This window comes from Thermobia domestica, chromosome 3 (assembly GCF_964235325.1).
Source record: "Thermobia domestica chromosome 3, izTheDome1.hap1.1, whole genome shotgun sequence".
Lineage (NCBI taxonomy): Eukaryota > Metazoa > Arthropoda > Insecta > Zygentoma > Lepismatidae > Thermobia > Thermobia domestica.
Genome location: NC_137456.1, coordinates 173,606,403 through 173,626,873, shown reverse-complemented (window position 1 = coordinate 173,626,873; position 20,471 = coordinate 173,606,403). Strand labels below are relative to the sequence as shown.

Genomic DNA, 20,471 nt, shown 5'->3' with positions numbered 1-20,471 from the left:
AAGAATAAACAGTTACTTTAACTGTGAAGGGCGGCGAAAAATACGAAAAGAGTGACTAACTCTAGCGAAAAGAAACAATACTTTCTCTCAAATGGATAACAAATCAAACCGAGATAGATTCGAACTCGTATGGACGGCGCGAAAAGCCAGTGTTTTGTCCACTTTTTTTAACTGACTCACCGAACGTGTTTCAGTAACTTACTTATTGCTAATTTTACATGCTTTTCCTAATATCTTATAATGACAGGGACACGAACACAGAAACATCGAGGCCAGTTAAAAATAATAAATGCTCTCTCGCCGGGAATCGAACCCGGGACACCATACACCAAAGCCGCACGTGCTAGCCACTAGACAAGCGGGGAGGGCACCGCTCATCCCTTGTGTCGTTAGGGATTACGACCACTGTATTGTCAGCTATCACTTCTTTGGGTTGTATACTATGATCAATGTTCCTTCTTTGTTGGAAGAGTTAAACCTACGTTCTATGTAATACATGAAGTATTTAGACCTACATGCTCTTCATATAATGTAATAAAAGGGCCATGCTGGGAATAAGAAAAAGAACATTCCTTGGACAAAACGGAAACTATTGGCATCAGAAAAATTTATCTACGAGGCATGCAGTATAATTCAGAATAGTTACTGTTTAGTTCAGTAAACGAAGAAAGGGGTATAAAAAGGCAAGTATGTCGCGTCAACGAGATCGACCAGAGTTGACAGAGTTGAAAGCAGATGTGTAGTAATACAACAACTTGGTTAAATTGATAATTCGTTCTGTATCCTGTAGTAGATCGTATCACAACTTTACGGGAGAGCAGAGAAAGACTTACTAACTCTATCATATACTAAGCTTTAGTAACACGATCTTATAGACGCAAATGAATGTAACTGTGAGTACTACAACTTGGATTTAACGAAAGCCGTTTAGATATTGAGTGATTTGCAGGGTTGTATAAGACACAAAAAGATAAGACACAATACAATTCTTCATACCTCAGCTTCCAGTAGCTAGATACATGCAATTTCTGGTTAGATAGTGAAACTCCTGTCGGATTTTAATCCATGACGTATTGCAGAATACAAAATGCTTTGCATTACTTGTTCATTTGTAGACAGCTACTAGCTTAGTGTTCTGAAAGGTTGTGTATAAATTGGGATGGCAAATTCCGGAATTTTTACTTTCCGGACTACCGAAAGTAAAAACCGGTCAAATTCCGGAATTCGGAAAATTTCGATTTTGGAATAATTCCGGAGTTCGGAAAAATCCGGAATTTAGAAATTACTGATTTCGTTAACACCCCGGAATTCGAAAAATCCACATATTTCGAAATCCGGAGTTTTTCTCAATTCCGGAGTTTTCTAAATTCCGGATTCTTTCCGAGTTCCGGAATTCTTCTGAATTCCGGACTTTAACTGAATTCCATAATTTTCCGAAATCCGGAAAGTGAAAGTTCCGTTTCAGAAAAATGAATTTATTTTGGTTAATATCAATCGTGGCGGAAATAAGTCTTTGACCAGGTAACGGTGACTGCTTTGAAAGAAATGGAGAGTATGAGGATTCAATTTGTCATATCTGAAGGTACGGAACGCTTTCGCCAAGATCTCTACTTTTAAGTAAGTTTTGCCATTATTATTATTATTATTATTATTATTATTATTATTATTATTATTATTATTATTATTATTATTATTATTATTATTATTATATCAACACCCTCTATAATCTTTGAAAGATATGCGGTTTGTATTTGAATAGTAAAACCTAATTGATTCTCGATCTCGGTCGTCGAGAAGTCTTCAGGAGGCAAGGACATCGGTCACGTTCTGGGTTTGAGTTCCGAAGGGGCAAGTATAACTACTTTATTGGTAAAAAGCAAAAACAAGTTGAGTCGAGCGGGAATCGAACGCTGGACCCTTTACACGGGAGTCGTGAATCAAAACATATCTCTGCAACTACCAAAAAGTGAAACTAGGGCGTTCCACTGAAGTTTCATGTATAATAACTGTAATAAAAAAAACTGAATATCACGCAACAGTAAGGCATATAATAAACTAATTTTTAGGATATGCAGAGGTAAATATAAAAGCTTTGCTACAAAAATACGTACAGAGACCATAATTCAATGAGCTCTGAAATACAATGTAAAGAAATAACCTATGAGAGTCAGTCTACAGAGCAATTGTTACTTAAAGAATGGACACCGAGATTCGAGACAATACGGGAAATGTTTACGATACTTTTTGTCTCGTCTCGATTCTCATCTCCAAAGCGAGACGAAAATTTTGAGTTAGCCTTGTCCCGTCTCGAATGTAAAATGTTAACTCTCATGTTATTTTGTTTGTTTTAGAAACGAATTGAGAAATTCCTCTTCTCTGGGCAATATTAAACCAAACCGAAATATTCTTTCCAAATGTCACGTTCCTGCTTGTAATGGTATGACCTGAGCGATAATTAGCTCCTAGTTTTTAATCTTCTACGAGAAAACAATAGTTTATTATTATTACTATTATTATTCCTGAAGATTTGATAGTTCAAGTATTGAAACATCCGAGTATTCTAATATCTGAATATAATAAAGCGTATGTCATTGCCGATCAATCGCCATCAAAAATCCTAAAGTAAAAAAAAGCGACGTGGATTCGCATAAGCACCTTGACCACTGAACCGCGATCGCTACGCGGTAAACGATTCGTCTTTAGTCTGGTTCCGTTAGGTTTCTTTGTCTCCGCTTGCAAAATTGTATGTTATATTTCTCCGATTCAAATGAATTTCAATCCTTACAAAGGTGGAGCTAGATCAGATTTTAATTCATACAGTCCTTTAAACGGATTTAAATTTTCTATATATATTTTCATCTATATAGAATGGTAGGCCTACAAAGTAAATGAAGCTGATATTAAAATTTGCTCAAATGGGTTGTTATCCTTGTAGAAACTCCATATAAATTACAATATAACTCGGAAGCGCAATTTATAATGAGGGATATAATAATAATAATAATAATAATAATAATAATAATAATAATAATAATAATAATAATAATAATAATAATAATAATAATATGTGTAATGAGTGAGTAGAAAACAGAATGCATATAGCTAATTCGTCCTTATGTGATTAGTAGACATATGCTCACAAGAGATTTGCCTTTGATTCTCGGTGGTAGCTCATGCATTTTAGATCCTACTTTAATATGGATAGGTCTGCGTCCTAACAGTCTGATTTTGAAAATAAATTATAAATCTTAATCATTCAGTCAAGTGGTAACTATGTAATTATACACACTGAAAGAATTGAAGGCATTTCTGCTGCTTGGATTCCATCTGGAACTTTAGGTTCATTTCTCATATAGTCTTGGTGCTGAAGAGAGACACTAAACTTTAACAAAGAACCATATAAAAAATACCACATGATTTCCTTATACATCTGGATTAGTTTGTTCGCGTATTAACAGAACATACCATTAAAATTAATTAATAATGGATGTAAAGTAGATTTAGTGTTAAAGATACCAAATGATGCCCATAAGTATAATAAAATGGAGCAGGAATCAGCTGCATGGTTCTCATGTGTAGGAATTTGGTGTCAGTAGGTTTTTGTTCTGTATTATAATACAGAACCGAGTCGTAAGCCTTTCTAAAATCAATCCATAATTAATAAACGGGGGTATTTTCTTCCCACTTCTTTTCGAGTATATACGATTCCACAAATACTATAAAAGAAATGGAAATACAATAGCCCATTACATCAATCATTTATTGATTTTAGAAAGGCGTACCACTCTGTTAGGAGAAAAATATTGTACAGCGTTTTTACAGAATTTGAAATACCGAGAAAGCTAATTAGATTAATTAAGATATATTTAAATGAATTTCAAAGTAAAGTCCGGGTAGGAAAATTTTTCTCCACGAGCTTTCACGTCCAGAATGGTCTGACACAAGGAAATGTGTTGTCGCTATTATTATTCAACTTTCTCCTGGAATACGCTATAAAGAAAATCAAAGAAAGCAACCTGGCCTAGAGTTGAATGGTATTCACCAGGTTATAGTGTATGCTGATGATGTAAAGTTAATAGGGGATGATAGGGAGACAATGAAAAGAAATATAAAGGTCTTATTAAACGTTTGCAGGGGCATGGGTTTAGAACTAAATACGGGGAAAACTAAATACATGGAAGTTCGTCGAGATTGTAATACGGAAATTTATGAATGCGTTAAGAAATATATAATAATACTTTTGATAAAATGGATACTTTAAAATATCTAGAATCAATATTAATAGACCAAAACAATAGTCACGAAGAAATTAAATGTCGTCTAAAATCAGGGAATTCGTGTTATTATTTAGATAAAAATCCTTCTACGTTTCGAATACTGCCGAGGAATTTGAAGCTTGAAGTATATAAAACGATAATATTGCCTGCTGTTCTGTATGGCTGCGAAACATGGTCGCTTACTCTGAGGGACAAACGTATAACGAAATACTTTAGTTTGTATAATATTTACCTGTACCGTGGGCAAAAAGTGCTCATAAATATGTAATATACTTAGTAGAATGTTCATTTTAAATTAACAGAAAAGAAGAATGTTTTTAATATGTGTAAGAGATTATTATGGGATAGTTGTGGCTATGTACATGTTATGTGTTGACCTAGTCAAGTGAATTTATGTATTTTATGGTTTTAAAAGGGAATATTTAAGACATATCAAGCAATAAAGGTGAGACTAATGATCTTTGAATATCTGAGTTGATTCTTGCATAAAGAAAAGTAATTATCGCTTCGTAACTTATATTTTACCAGACGAACCAGGTTAACGACGCTTTTCTATAGAGTCGTTATAAAAATTTGGTTTACCAAACCCGGGACTTTTGAAAATTCAGTTCCCGAAGAAGGAAAGTAGGGCTGAATTTACTTTGATATTACCATTTATGAATACAAACTTAACCGTATTACGAAGCGGTAAGGTCATCAAAAGAATAATGGATAGTGAAATTGTGCAACAGGAATCAAATACCAGTAATCCAGGTGAAATTAGTGCAACACCAAGTTTGTCATCTGAGGATCGACTTTTGTTAGCTGTGCAGCGACAAATTATGCAAATGACGACTGAGATAAAACAAACCATGGAACAGAAGCTCAATGAATCTAACACAAACATGGAACAGAAGTTCTATGAAGCTAACAAGACCATGGAACAGAAGATAGAATTGAAATTCAACGAAGCTAGCAAGCAGTATGAAGAATTAAGTAAACGAATAGAACGGATAGAACTGAAATCAGACGATACGAAACAAACAATCGTCCAGGTGATGAACGACATATCCTCGCAGTTTGAAGAGAAGTTAAAAAGGTTAGCCGATGAGTGTCAAGAAAAGCACGATCATCAAGATCATGAAATCTGTGCTGTAAAAAAGGATTTAACGTTAATAGAATCTTCCGTTAAACATCAAAAGATCCAGTTGGCTACTATGCAGGAAGAAATTAAAACGTTACAGGCTAGAGATAACATTTATCGCAATAATCTGGGCAGTGATCGCTTCGAGTTTCCCCAATCACCGGATATAAATACGCCTTCGCCGGAATCTGAGGAGGATATTATATTAGAGGAAAATTGTCCGAAGATCACTGATGAACGAAATATAAATGGTATCATGACACAGCACGCTACGGACCGGAACAATCACACCACAAGAACAAGGAGTGAGAAAAGAAAGGTAAAGTTAAGTGTCAAGATGAGCGAAATCAAAGCCATGAGTAAATTTAGTGGTAAGTGCAATGAAAATGCTAGTTCTTTCTTAGAGAAATTCCAAGACGAATGTAATATAATGTCTATCGACCGATCACAATACATGAAATTAATACCCCATGTATTACTCCCACCTTGTTCCTTATGGTTTAAGGCAATACGTGATCACATTAGTACATATGAGGAATTTAAAGCGGCATTGATCGCGAATTACGAAAATGACTTTTTGCTGGCAAACAGAGATGCCACTCTTAGAAATCAACATTTCAATCCTCGATTGCACAAATCTATTGTAGAGTTTGTTGTAAATGTCTATAATGAATTAAAGGTCGTTAATCCCTTGCAATCGGAATCAAGAATAATTGCATCGATTCGCAATTTGCTTCCATTTAAATTACAGCAGATCTTATTTTCCACACAGTGTATGAGTTTCAGTCATTTATTAATGCTGGTACAATGCTACGAAACTCAATACCATGCTATGAATCTAACACAACCAGGAATGGGTAAAAATAAGAATAATACAGATCATTTGGTCCCTGTTCGGAATTTGAATATCCGAAGTGTGAATAATAATGAACCGAACCTAAGACTAGTCTACTCTAGCAATCAAAATGAACAAAATAGACAAGGCTATGTAGGGAATCCGCCTAACCTAATCAACCGAAGTAGACACAAAAATAATAGAAATACATGTCGAAATCCTAGAGATGCTACCAATCCTATGTATAGACATAATCAGTGTTCACGAGATGGTACTTCGTATCAAAATTCAAATCACGATGAAAGACATGTACAACCTAATGTAGAACATAATCACGATTGTGCAGTACAGTGCACTTTATTAGATTCATATGCCAGTGCGAATGTAACATGATTAACGTTAACGAAATTAGGTTAAACCCATGTTGGTTATAGATTCTTATGAATTTTCGTTTTAAAGTTTGTGTTAATATTAATAATGAAAACGATGGTTATAAATATTTGACATGCATCTAGTTAAAGAGTTAGTAGCACCCAACATTCTTGATCAAATAAATAAGAATGAAAAATAACAATAATAATGAAAAATATGTTTATTTAATAACAAAAAGGTGTCTTTTGTTTCTGTAAAATAAATTTATTTACTTCCATTTGATTATTCAAACGTAGGTTATGTTTAATTTTTATTCTTTCTTATTAATGTGAAGAATCATAATTCAATTTATAATTAGTTAAAGGCAAAAATTATTTTATATCAGATTGATTTGTGTTTAATTATCAAAGATTATGTTAAGAATAAGATCCATTCTATAAAATCAATTATTCAATGACTACCTTGAGTGAAATTCTTCTTTATTTTGGACATCTTAGTACTACTATGTATACATTACAATTGCAACATCTAACTTATTTGTTATACAATGCGCCCGAAAAGAACAAATATTATTTGTCACATCATCGTTTGTAATAATGATCGAAACTAGTAATCTTGATAATTTGTGTTTCACCCTCGTTAATTATATTTCTAAGCGACGATGTTTTTAATGATAAAGAATAAATAATAATGTAATAAAAGAGAAATATTAATGAAATCAAAGATTTATTGTAAATGTATTTATGTGAATGATAATAACTAATATTTTATATATATATGAGGGTTAACCAAAAAGTAATGAAGATATATACGAGGTGTGATCAAAATATAAAGAACATATGTAATGTACGAACATTAATCTAATCAGACCAATGGTTCTTGAATATAAAAGCCAAGCCTACTCATGACTTTTATATTCAGTCCCTTTGTCGGGCGACATTTTCTATAACGAAATACTTTAGTTTGTATAATATTTACCTGTACCGTGGGCAAAAAGTGCTCATAAATATGTAATATACTTAGTAGAATGTTCATTTTAAATTAACAGAAAAGAAGAATGTTTTTAATATGTGTAAGAGATTATTATGGGATAGTTGTGGCTATGTACATGTTATGTGTTGACCTAGTCAAGTGAATTTATGTATTTTATGGTTTTAAAAGGGAATATTTAAGACATATCAAGCAATAAAGGTGAGACTAATGATCTTTGAATATCTGAGTTGATTCTTGCATAAAGAAAAGTAATTATCGCTTCGTAACTTATATTTTACCAGACGAACCAGGTTAACGACGCTTTTCTATAGAGTCGTTATAAACGCTGACCTAAAGTATTTGAGAACAAAATCCTAAGACGAATATTCGGACTCAAGAGGAACGGGAAAGGGAAACGCGGGGACTTCATAATGAGGAATTGCATAATTTATACAGTTTACTTGACATTGTAAGGGTCATCAAATCTAGGAGGCTCAGACGGGCAGGTCATGTAGCCAGGATGGAAGAAGGTAGGGACGCTTTCAAAGTAATAACTGGAAGACCAACCGAAAAACGACCATTAGGGAAAAAATGAAATTAAATATTTGAGTTTTACGTCCTACATTTATGCCGGTTAGGCTAAAGGAGACGGTGATGATGAGTAAGGAATGAAATGGTGGAATGAAGAAAGTGGGAGGAAATGGGAGAACCCCGAGGAAACCCACCCACGCGGTGTTTGTCCACTACAAAGTTCACTTGGCGGGGTCTGGGATCGAACCCGGGACCCCAAGCACCAGAGGTGAACGCTCTACCACTGAGCCACCGCGGCCCCGACCATTAGGGAGACCTAGGCGCAGATGGGAGGACAATATTAAGATGGATCTCGCAGAAATGGGAAAAGAAAATAGAAACTCGATTCAGTTGGCTAAGGATCGAAGTCAGGGGAGAGTCAGGCGAAGTCAGGCGAGAAGCATCGAACCTTCGTATTCTGTAGAGTTAGTTACTACAATACAGAGCTTTCAGTCTTCTGATAGAGAATTGCCGTAATCAAGAATGAGGCAAAGATGAATTCTGTTCCAGAAAATTGAAGAGTTAAGTTTCATAGTAGATAGATAGGTAGATAGATAGATAGAGATAGATAGATAGATAGATAGAGAGAGAGAGAGAGATGAAATTTTAAAGTGACATTTGAGACTACTCATGTGGCGCTTGACTATGGAAAATAATCGAACTAAGATTTCTAGAAATTACAATTTCATGCCATCTTTCAGTTATGACCGGATCTACTTGTACCAGATAACCGAAAATATAAATTCGGGTTAAACAAAATTTACGGAATATTTCAGGACGCCAGTATATTCCGGGGATTTTAAATTTTCGTAAAAGTTAAGAACCATAGATATTGTTTGTTTTAAATTAAGAAATTAAAATGTTTCGTCATTATATGTGATGTCTGTTAGATTTACTTCCTTGTGTCACGATTTCAATATAACATACTTGATACGGATTTGATATATGCGATATTTTAAAATTGCGAGTTCAATATTCTATTTCATCTCGGTGAATGTTCAAGAAAGAAAATACAGAGGAAAGTTATTTCTGATCCTACTGGAAAGCTAACATAGCATATGAGCAAACAAGTCAAGCATGCAAATCAATATGCTACTAACGAAGAATATCCAAAAATATGCAATATCGTTGTTTAACATAATCTCTCATAATTTTACATTAAAACATAATCTTCCATTCTTTTTGTGTACAATGATCATTTTTCGATGGAATGATGAACGTTGAGTCACAGAGGATTTTCGTTATCTGTATCATTTTTGAAATTGTTATCGGTAGGAAGCAGTCGTTCTTTCAGAAACAAAAGTTCCGGGAGGCACTCTCATATTCCGGGGGCACTGCTGGTACTATTCTATTTATTATTATATTACAGACATATTATTTGTGAGTCTTCCGGGCTGGCAGTGTCCCTCAAAAGCATGTTAGGAAGAAATACTGGTAGGAAGAGAAGGTAAAATATTATGTATACGACACATTTTTTGAAACTCCCGAAAGCGATCTTTCAATTCCATGTGCTACTAGATTTCTAACCCGGTATGCAATCAAACCAAGCACTCATGCTAAGCAATAGGCTAGCAGTGAGTAAGTGACACATGTTAGATATATTAATATTTTTTAATTGAAGTACTATACTGAGTCGTTCAGAATTCTATTCACACATATAGAATATAATCATTCCTAAAATGTTGCAAAAATATTATACAGAGTCTTCCAAAAGTTCTGCAAAAAAGTAAAAAAAAAGTGTAACTTTGAAAGTACTACTTACAATTTTGTATTTTGTTTGTAATATTTAATGGAAAATATTAAAATTTTTGTTGGCAACAATGAGTGGATGTAAACGTTGACGTCATAACCGCAAATCACGTGACAAAGATGGCGTATACTCAAGAGAAAACGCAGTGTATGGCGTGGTTTTGTGAGCTAAAATCTAGTGTTTTGTTGAGAAGAAGAGTATTTTGGTGACTTTGGGGACATGTGAAGACAGAAGTTTACAAGCAAAAACCGAAAGATGTTCAGGACCTCCGGAAGAAGATACGTGATGTGATTGGGAGTATTACGGATGAAGCACGTCGAAATGCCATTCTTGGATTCCCGAAAAGTCTTCAGCAATGTTTGGACGTAAATGGTGCTCAGTTGGAGGTTTGGCGTTGAACAAATGCTTGCAAACAAAATTTCAGACTTTCTTACAAGTCCAGTAAAAGTTTTGTACAAATACAATAAATGTTTACAAAGTTACAGCCTTTTACTTTTTTGCAGAACTTTTGAAAGACCCTGTATTCTTTATATACGTAAGTTTTGTACGCTGAAAAATATATTTTACTGGAATCTCGTTAGAATTCACGGTGACTTTGCAGAATAAATTCATCACGATCACGATACTTTATAAGTATAATTGGATTGGAAACAGGAAAGAATAATCTAATAGTGATTTTTTGTTTTAATGGTCAATTTCTTAAACCCGAGTAAGGTACTGTTCATCAACTAATGCATTTGTTATGATTTTCTAAACAGTTCATTTTTTTCTGATTATGTAGCAAATGTCATTCGTCAATTCAACACATAAAGTACCAGTATATAGTATCGCTTTTAGTTTGTGACTGAGCTTATGACACTACCTCAGTGTAAACACGGTATAGAAAGAGATGTCTTAAGTCATGTCAAATGTTATCTTAAAAATGGTTTTGTTTGAATTTGGATGGCGTTATCTGTGAGACAAGAGGTACTTTGCACGTCTAAAAATTATGTATATTTTCTTTATTCTTTTAGCTTCGCGTTCCGCGTTCAAGGCAAATGAATTGTGCACTAACTTCATTGTCTTTGATGAGGGCACGCGAAATGAAAGCTATTATGCAATCTAGTCCTATTATCTTATTTAGTTCAGAAACACGAAAGAAAAAGTTATATATGTTTATAAAACCTATAAGAGCTAAAAATATGCCCTTTTTGTGACACTATACACATGATTTCTTTATCAAGCTCGAACTAGATTTTGTACACGATGTCCTTGTTATTTCTGTCGAAGTCGTTGTCAACGAAAGTGTATAGTCTTGGGAGAATAACCAATAGAGTGGCGAAATCACAAAATATTCTTCATGAGTTTTCACACAAAAAATCAGTCAGTAATATAGGAGAGAAGGAGTGCCAAGCAGCAACATAGTAATAAACATTTTCGAGATAATCCCCATCAAAATGAGAAACATGTTCAAGAATTTACCCATGTATCAGCAGAAATATGGATGAGCACTTTAATCATACCATTTCTGAATGATATTGTCTTTCATAAATGATGTATTTACTTCTAAAACCATAACATCTAGGAGTTCTATCGTGCTACAGACAGATCCAGTGGGAGGTTTGGGGGATTTCATTCCACGCTAAACTATTCGTTTACGCCTCATATAGTATCGCGACGTAAAAGCCCAATCCAACCAACTAACTTAATACATAGATTTTTCCTAATACTATGTATTCAAAAATCACAAATCCATTATTGTCAATGAACAATTACGCTGTGTAAATATTTAAGAGTGGTAAAGTATTTTAACGAAATAGCACAATCTTCAGTTAAGGTTCCTTTTGTGATTATCTTTAGGTTTTCTTTTTTACATTTTCAAACAATATAAATAATTTTTAAGGATTTATTTTGGTAACATGTAAGACAGGCTATATTCTTCCGATATTTAAGTATACTGTTAATCTATTTCAGGTAATATATATTTTATAGGTCCTTTTTTACCTATCCGAATTTGGAAAAATAAAAAAAAATATTAATATTTTACCATTCATTAATAGTAGACAGATTGCTATTTCAACAGCAATTGCTTTGTTTCATTATCTTCCACTAAAAGTATACATAGTTATGATTGTTTTTCCCTTAATATGCAATTTTCCAGGATTTACCCTATACAAACTTGAACCAAACTTGTAGGTTTTGGCACGATCTTACGTTGTGACAATGTATGTCAACTAGACTGTAAGTAAATTTTCATTGCACATACGCCGTATCTTAACAAGATACGACATTATATTTCATATTCCAACTAAGCTCTAATTCTTGGCGAAAGTCTTATCACTCAAACTAACACTAGATATCAATCAAAAACAAAATATTGCATCTTATATGTATACTTAATCCAATTTCTTTATCATTTTTTATTTGGTGTAATTATCTGAGGCTTAGTGTGGATGAATATGTCAATGATGTAACTTCGACCTCTGTTCACTTCACATGTCACGTCCAATACATGATTGCAGTTGACAGCTAATAAATCAAAATGACAGGCCATAATGACAAAATTGTATAAATAAACAAGAGCAAGTTCAAGCAACTAAAACATTATCTTATAGTTGAAATGTCTGTAAATATGCAATTAAACTAAATTAATAAGAACCAAAGAATATCTCTCTCTTTGGTTGCACAATATATACTAAATTGAATAAACAGGACAATAGTTATTGATATTTTTATATTTTCTTCTACATCCCTCATATAATAGGAAGGTGGCTAGTATAATTTCTTACACTGACACATTTTATAATCAGTAAAGCTTAATAATAATAATAATAATAATAATAATAATAATAATAATAATAATAATAATAATAATAATAATAATAATATAATGGTGGCTTGCGAATAACTTTTTAAACGAATAACAGTGTGTTCTTTCTTTCTTTCTCTATTATAACGTCAAATAACATTTAATTACTGTATATTGAAGAAAAAAGCAAAGCAAAATAAAGAATAAAAAATAAATCAGTAACTCAATTAAAGAGAAAAAAGGAAAATAAGTGGATACAGTGGATTTTATAGTTTCAGCGAATTGATTGCAGAGCTTTAAAGAGTAATTTTCAACGAAGAAAGTGTTTAGGAAATATTTTAATACTGTTACCAATAACTCCAATCAAAATGTAGTAGTTGGATTACGCTAAACAACATTGTCGTTTACAATTTATACATAAAGTAAAATTTCAGTAAGTAAACTTCAGTATTGTGTGTTTCAGAAGCTAAAGACACATTTTTGAAGAACATTATTCTGAGCAAATATACCTATTTGTCTATCTATGGACATTGCAATAATTGAAGTCGTTAAAATTAGAAGAGGGTATAGTTAAAACAGCAAAACTCAAGTTTCCTATTTCAAATATATTGGCACGATATAATAGTTACGAATGTTAGTTGTGCGAATAATGAAATTTCACTATCGTTAATCTAACATCACTCCTAAAAACTATCGTTAACATTTATGTTTTAAATTGAACGTATATTATGCTAAGGCTCTAATGGAATATCTGAAGCTCACAATAGGATATCTCAACGGAGAACAAAATCTATGCGAGATTTCATATCAAATTGAAAATGGTATTATATCTGTTTCTTGGTTCACAATGCCTTTTTCTTCCCTGCCAGTTTGAAGTTAGGCAAACCGTAAAACATATATGGCAAAATATATTATTTTCAGGTACTGTGTTAGCTATTTAGGCAACCAAATTGACAGCATGAGTATATTGGTTTGCATAACTTACACTTCATAGCACCCGAAAAATGCCACTTCGAAAACCAGTCAAGACAAGCAACCTGTGAAGGGACATGAAATAAAAATGAAACAATGCGAATTTTTTGAAAACGCTCCTACGATTTGGTTTACGTTTCGTATATTATTATTTCATTGTCAGCCTTATACTAAGGTATAAGGTTTTTTTTCCTTGGAAAACATTTAGAAGGGTTGATTAGTTCTTAGTAATCCTGAGTTCTTTCCTGATTTTCGTGAATATGACTGAAACGATTTTGTTCATATTTCATAAACACTCGTAATTATTGCGTTAATAACTTTATACCCTTATGTTGGGTAAATCATTTATAGTAAAAATATCCACAATGAATTTGAGAATGTGTTTGTTAATTGTCTCTTCCATCAAATACGATTAAAGTGTTTTTGTTTAAATTTTATAAGCAAACATTTCGTTTATAGCCTAAATATATAACATAAGACGTTTCTAGTGAAAAATTTATAAGGGATTATTTACTTTTGTGATTGACTTTCCTTCAGAGGAAATGTTATAATTTTATTTGTATTTCTTAAGTTCTACAACGTTATTAGCGTTTAACGGGAAAAAATGTATTCACAGACGAGACTTATAGAAACTGATGGATAATATTAAACTGTATAATTTATCATGTGTGGTGTTCCTAAAATTCGATAGAAATCTAACTTCTACGGGGAAAATCTATCTTATGTACTGCCAATAATAATTGAAACTTTGAATTTGCTGGAAGAAATTGCTGTTTATCTATTACATTGCATATGAATAGCAGCTTTTTTGTTTCTGTCTTCCTAACTGTGGCACATATACTTATTATGCAGATACTACTCTTAAATGTCTCAGAAAGAACAGTAGCATAACATGAAATTTAGTTTAAGAAATTGGAGCGAGAAACATCAGTGTACTCATTTTGTCATAATGTGCGTAAAATATTTTAGTAGTATCAACTCAACCTTTAAATTTAAACTGATTACTTCGAAATTTATTTTTAAAATTGTGTCAAAATTCTACATATAGACTATTATTGATATTTGTATATATTTCATGTCTTTGAAACTGATTTGATGCTAATGAGCATCACTGTATTTATCAAAATTTATAATATTTTGTAAAATGTTTTAAATAGAGTATGATAAGCATTAGAGACAATAATATTCAAAGGTAGGATTTATCTACTCTTTGCGTTAATACATTTTCCAACATACGGTGGTTCGTAGTGTTGTCATAGTAATGAATTACGTAACTATTCGTTCGTAATATATACGAGGTGGCCCAAAAGTAGATATACGGTACCATACTAATCAACTCATTGCATTTTATATAATTTCTTATTGCTAACTATCAAATAGACTTAGTTTCTTTATTATTTATTCTTAATGTCCTTTTACTTATACCTTAAGCCCGGAACAACCGAAGCAAATAAATCCATAAACTAAGATGTTATACTTGATCAATGCAGGGGAGTATACGTACTTTTGGGTCACTCTGTATTTCTCTTAAAAATAATGAGTTACATTTTTGAAACTAATAATGACTCTACAATGAAATATATGAAACAGGAAAGTAGCCATAAGATTTCATAAAGATGATCATCATACCATTGGCTAAGAAATCAAACACAGAGAGATGTAAGTATTATATTTCACTCACATTGCATGCAGTAAAAATTATGCTTCAGATACTAAACAGAAGGGTGCTTAATCATACATAAAGACGAAGATGTTAAATGAAGACCGCGTAGCATAAAGGCTTGGCAACAAGTGACCTGCCAATATTAGCAGAATACCTATGATGATTCTGTTGATAACGTTGACATACTGTTTCTACTCGTGATTGAATAAATAAAATACTTGTGTGATTTTGAATTATTTATGACTTGAAAAAGATAGTGCACACCAGTAAATTAATAATTAAATTCAATATGAAAGCGTTCATTTAAATTTTTAAATCCACTTCATTAACTAATCGAAGACTTTACAAAAACATAACCAAACATTACAAGTTATTTATTTATTTATTTTTGTTCATCTATAGCCTGTGTTACTTTGTGACAATTTAGAAAGTTCGAACATATTCTAAAATGCCGAACTACTTAATAACTATTTTGATGTTTAACTGAACTACTACACTACTGAACTGTTGTTTGTATTAACTGAACTACTACAAAAACGTAAATATGATATTTATGATATTTAGATGATATTTATGGTGGTACAAATTGCAATAATTTTCTTAGAATGTATTTCCAAATTTGAAAAATACTCCAATTACTCTTATTACTTGATTATTTTTTCTCAACTCATATATTTGAAAATGATAGAGCCCCTTGCTCACAATTCCACTACTGTACGTTCTAAGGTACAACAATCTGAATACGTTGACTTTGTAAAGAAATTACTTACCAGGCAAAATACAGAGAAGTAAATCTTATATTAATCAGAACTTTCAATTTTTTGTTTCTTGCAGCTTGTATGAACAAGTCAAAATATCAACTGAAGATTTCTTCATTCAAACTTAGTTTATATATATATTTAAACTCATAGCTAACGATTCGCTTTGGAAATGTGCGCGAGTTTCAATGCATTCCCTCCACGTGAGCAAGACAGGTCATTCAATGACCTTAAGTGTGACAATGTTTGTAGTTTTGTTTATCAGTCACCTTTCACACCCTACAGAGAAAAAAAATGATTTGCCTGCTGTCATTTATTTTTCTAACCTTAATTCATTTTTTAAAAATTTCAAGGAAATTTATAAGTAGTACATTCAAGAAAGAAAAGCACTGGCAAACAATAAAGATTGAACAAGAATTTCTAATCTAGTTAGTAACAGAAATAGTCTTACGAAGACCACTCATATTATTAATAAATTATTTTGGTATGCATGAATATACTGTTATCTACAAAATTTATTTCCACATCCAAGTGATTTAACAAGTGTACAAAATATATAAACTTATTTTGGCCTTTCATTCTCAAGATACCGTAATTTGTCTCTTTTTTTTTTCCTCAGTAAATTCTAACACCTCCTTTGCCCGCAAGGCCAATCACAAATGTTAAGACGGTAATATATTTTCGTTAATACCGCGTTACTTTCTACTTAGTCACATGACATTACTTTGATCTTGAGCACTGAGTGTAACTTCTTAAGTATTTTCCACCTGAAACGAGAACGGTTCCAAGAATACAAATTACCAGAATTACACTGACTTGTATTTCCCATGATCCTCAGATAAAATGTGAGTGAGTGATTTTGAGTTTAACGTCTCGTTCAGCTGCGAGTATATATGAGACGTGGACCTACTGATTAACGTGGAATTCGAACCACATGAGCTCCCACCGCTAATCGAACTCGGGTCTCCCACGCCAAAGACGCGTACGCTAACCGCTTAGCCATGAAAGAGCTCAGATAGAACGTAGTCATCACTCGAATTCACTTCAGAGGGATAGGCATGGTAAACTGAGAATAGTGACATTACAATCACAAGTCTTAAGGTTGAGAGGTTACACTAATATCGACGGAAAATAATATGAACTTCTTAAATAAGATAACAAATGAGTTTCGTTTCACAGTTGGGGAACTACGGTAGAGTTGTAAACTATATGAATTCAATATTGAAGCTAATCTTTAACTTCCAGGTACAACAGTGAAATAATGAGAGATAAAACTTGTTAAGTAGAAAATTTCTGCTACTCCTGGACTTCGTAGAGAGATAGAGAAGAAGGTGCAATCCTTTCTTATTGCTGTTAGTTAATGGTCAAATATCATTTCTGTTCTATGGCGATTGAAGTTAAACTCGGTAATAGACTATTTCTAACACTTTCAGTTTGAGAGTCAATGTAGGAGATGGAACTATTAATGGGACGCTAAGTAGATTAAAAAAAAAGTTTTGCGCTGTCTATTACCATTTTTGTCTTATGGTGATCAACGTCGGAACGAGTTAATTTCTAGCACTTCTGGTGTAGATAGACGATTGATGGAAGAGATGGGAACTATTCTTAAGACACAGAATTGGTTACGGAAACCCGCTTCGAGGTATCTAACTGTTTTTTTGCACTATGTAAATCAAGATTAAAACAGGAAATACTTTTAAATTTAAATCATTTTCGGTTTCCGTAGAGTGTTATGTATGTTTATATGTTCTCTTAAGGCGCTGAATTAATTCCAAACAGAAAAACGCTTGTCGTTATCTATTACCACTTTTATTCTGTGGCGGTACCCTTTCCGGTTTGGATAGTGGGTTAAAAATAGAGATGAAACATATTCTTCGGACGCTGAAACGATTGAAGGAAAGAGTTTTTCGACACTTCTTATCGTTTTTTGTTCTGATACCTATTAATAAATAGACAGAGAGACGGACGGACTAACACAACCCTTCTATAAGGCTTCTGACACTTACATAATCTGGAGGTCTAATAAACGATTGCATTTGCTGTACATTAAAAAAGCAGGTTGACATGATAGAACACAATGATTATATAGTGTCATGCGTAATTCATAATACATAATAACACACCTGCAATAGATTAGCACAACAGCAGACGAAGGTTATTATCAAACATCAAATATCAGGCAAAAGGATATGTTAGAACATTATAAAAAGAGAGAGTCAGAAAATAAATTTACATGAAGCAATCATTTCAAAGACGTTTTTAACATAAAATATCGCAACTAAACAGGATGTGAGAAAGAAAAGCACAAATGTAGGATTAGGTACACTTCTCCAAAATATAATTTCATGTCCGAATTTTTCTAAGCCCCTTAAAATGTTAAGTTTGGTAACAACGCATTCTGAGTGAGAGGAGAGGAAGGAATGAAAAAGGAAACATGACCTATGAACACAGCCAGGGACGGCGCCAGAAACGTTTGATGAGGCGGGCGGAAAAAGCGGACCTAGTTGCTGGGTGGGCGAACAATGAAAATGAGAACTGGGCAATGTAGACGTTTTTGACAATAATTGAGTTTCCATTTTTATACTCTTTAGTTAGCTAAGGCTTAGACCGAAATAGGGGAGGAACAAGGATGTGGAGAACAGCTGTCTTGGCCTTATAGAAGGTACAATTCCGGCATTCGTCTGGTGGGACTGAAGAAATGCAGGACTTAGGACGGGCTGCGGGAGTTTGTGGCTATAAGCTCGACCTACGGAATTCCGCTTTGCAGACACACTACCAGTTTGTTTAAACAATAATAGCGGCGTGTACTGTGTAGTCGATGAAGTCCAAGAGAGCTTTACCTCCTCTCTTTCCAAGAATGAATATGAATGCAAAGAAATAAAAGAAAGTTCAAACAACACAGACTAACAGATATACTCTACCTTTCGTTAATAACATAGAATACACAATAAGTAGGTAAAGTAAAACAAGAATAAAATAGGCTACTGCAAACATTTTTATCTTTGAAGGATTTATTACAAGAAAGCAAGAGACAAAAAGTATAAATCATTTATATTTTCTCTCATATATTCTTAATTTGTGCACATTAGATTTTTTGACGTGATCTCTATGTGCAACAGCAAAGGCCTATTCGTCAGCATGATTGTTTGATCATACCCAATGTTTCTTTCAGAATCAATGTTCCGGGGGATATACTTACAAGGGAACCTTCCGAAAATGATAGTTGCAGTGAAAGATGTGGCCTATGCCAATTGAAAGAACTGTAATAGAGATGAACATTCCCAAAAAATTAGCTGCCCATAGCAATAGGTTCAAGAAATATAAGGGGTGGAAGTTCGGGAAACAGCAAGGTTGGACAAGGGGGAAAAGTGCAAATTCCGATACAAAAAAAAGGGGGGGACACGGCAAAATACAATGCTGACAAGTGATGTATAGAAAGAGACTTGCCACAATAGGGAACAAATGAATTCCACCAGTAGGGTTAACAGTGTTGCCAACTGCAATAAAAAGTACATGTTTTGCAAAGAGCACTATATGAAGTGAGTGCAATATTCAGTGTCATGTAGAACATAAGATATGACGTGTATAATCAGTGGTACAATCTAACAAAAGAGAATAGAAAAAAACAGAAGTACGAAAAATACGGAAAAGACGAAGTTGACCATAATGCGCCACATTTGATCACGAGCTGTGCATATTAGAATGAACAAAACAAGAAAGCACCAACTATGCAGGAAACCGACGTACCTAGAGTCGAAAAGAAAAACGAGATCCAAAGTTGGCAGCACGCCATGAAAATCCAGACAATTCTAATATAGTTAGGCCACTCGCTTCACAAAAAGAAATACGGCAAGAGGCATTAGCCTTCGCATCATTTGTACATGCTCGTCCACATTGTACGTGCAATTGTTCGATGAGACAATGGTCCAAACAAAAGGTACATTTGCAGTGAGCACAGCGGAATACTGCCAATCCGTCACACATGGTACAATGATCGCCTGTGAATGTTTCGAAACAGTACTGTAGAGGTGTCGGAACCTTTGGTGGTCTTTCTATCACATATCCACACCTGTAGAAAGCAAACATAATCAAAGGCTTGATCTGCTATGTGTTGCTGTCTGCAGTACTATCACCGCCTATATGATATATTCAGAGTGTCCCACCTAACTCTGCGACTGAAATAGTTTCAAAGCGAAAAAATGTGACACATCCAGTTGTGCAGGCGGGCGAGAAACTTCTGTGAGACGCAAGTGCTCCCAAGTCCCCCATCATAGGGTCCCAGGGGCCAACTTCAACATTTCTAGTAGCACCATTGGTTGAGGTATATTTCTTTCGATAAATCATGCAATATGCAACAACGAATATCAGAAATATTAACTATACGGGATTTC

General features: G+C 33.5%; 1 protein-coding gene across 1 annotated transcript in view; it reads right to left on the bottom strand.

Annotated features, from left to right (window-relative positions):
• Nucleotides 1-16,242, bottom strand: part of LOC145680866 (methyl farnesoate epoxidase-like) — a 75,179-nt gene extending 58,937 nt beyond the window's left edge. The window contains exon 1 of the mRNA XM_081752001.1: nucleotides 16,093-16,242. The gene's annotated coding sequence lies outside the window, so the exon portion shown is untranslated. The remainder of the gene's footprint in view (nucleotides 1-16,092) is intronic.
• Between the last annotated feature and the right edge of the window lie 4,229 nt (nucleotides 16,243-20,471).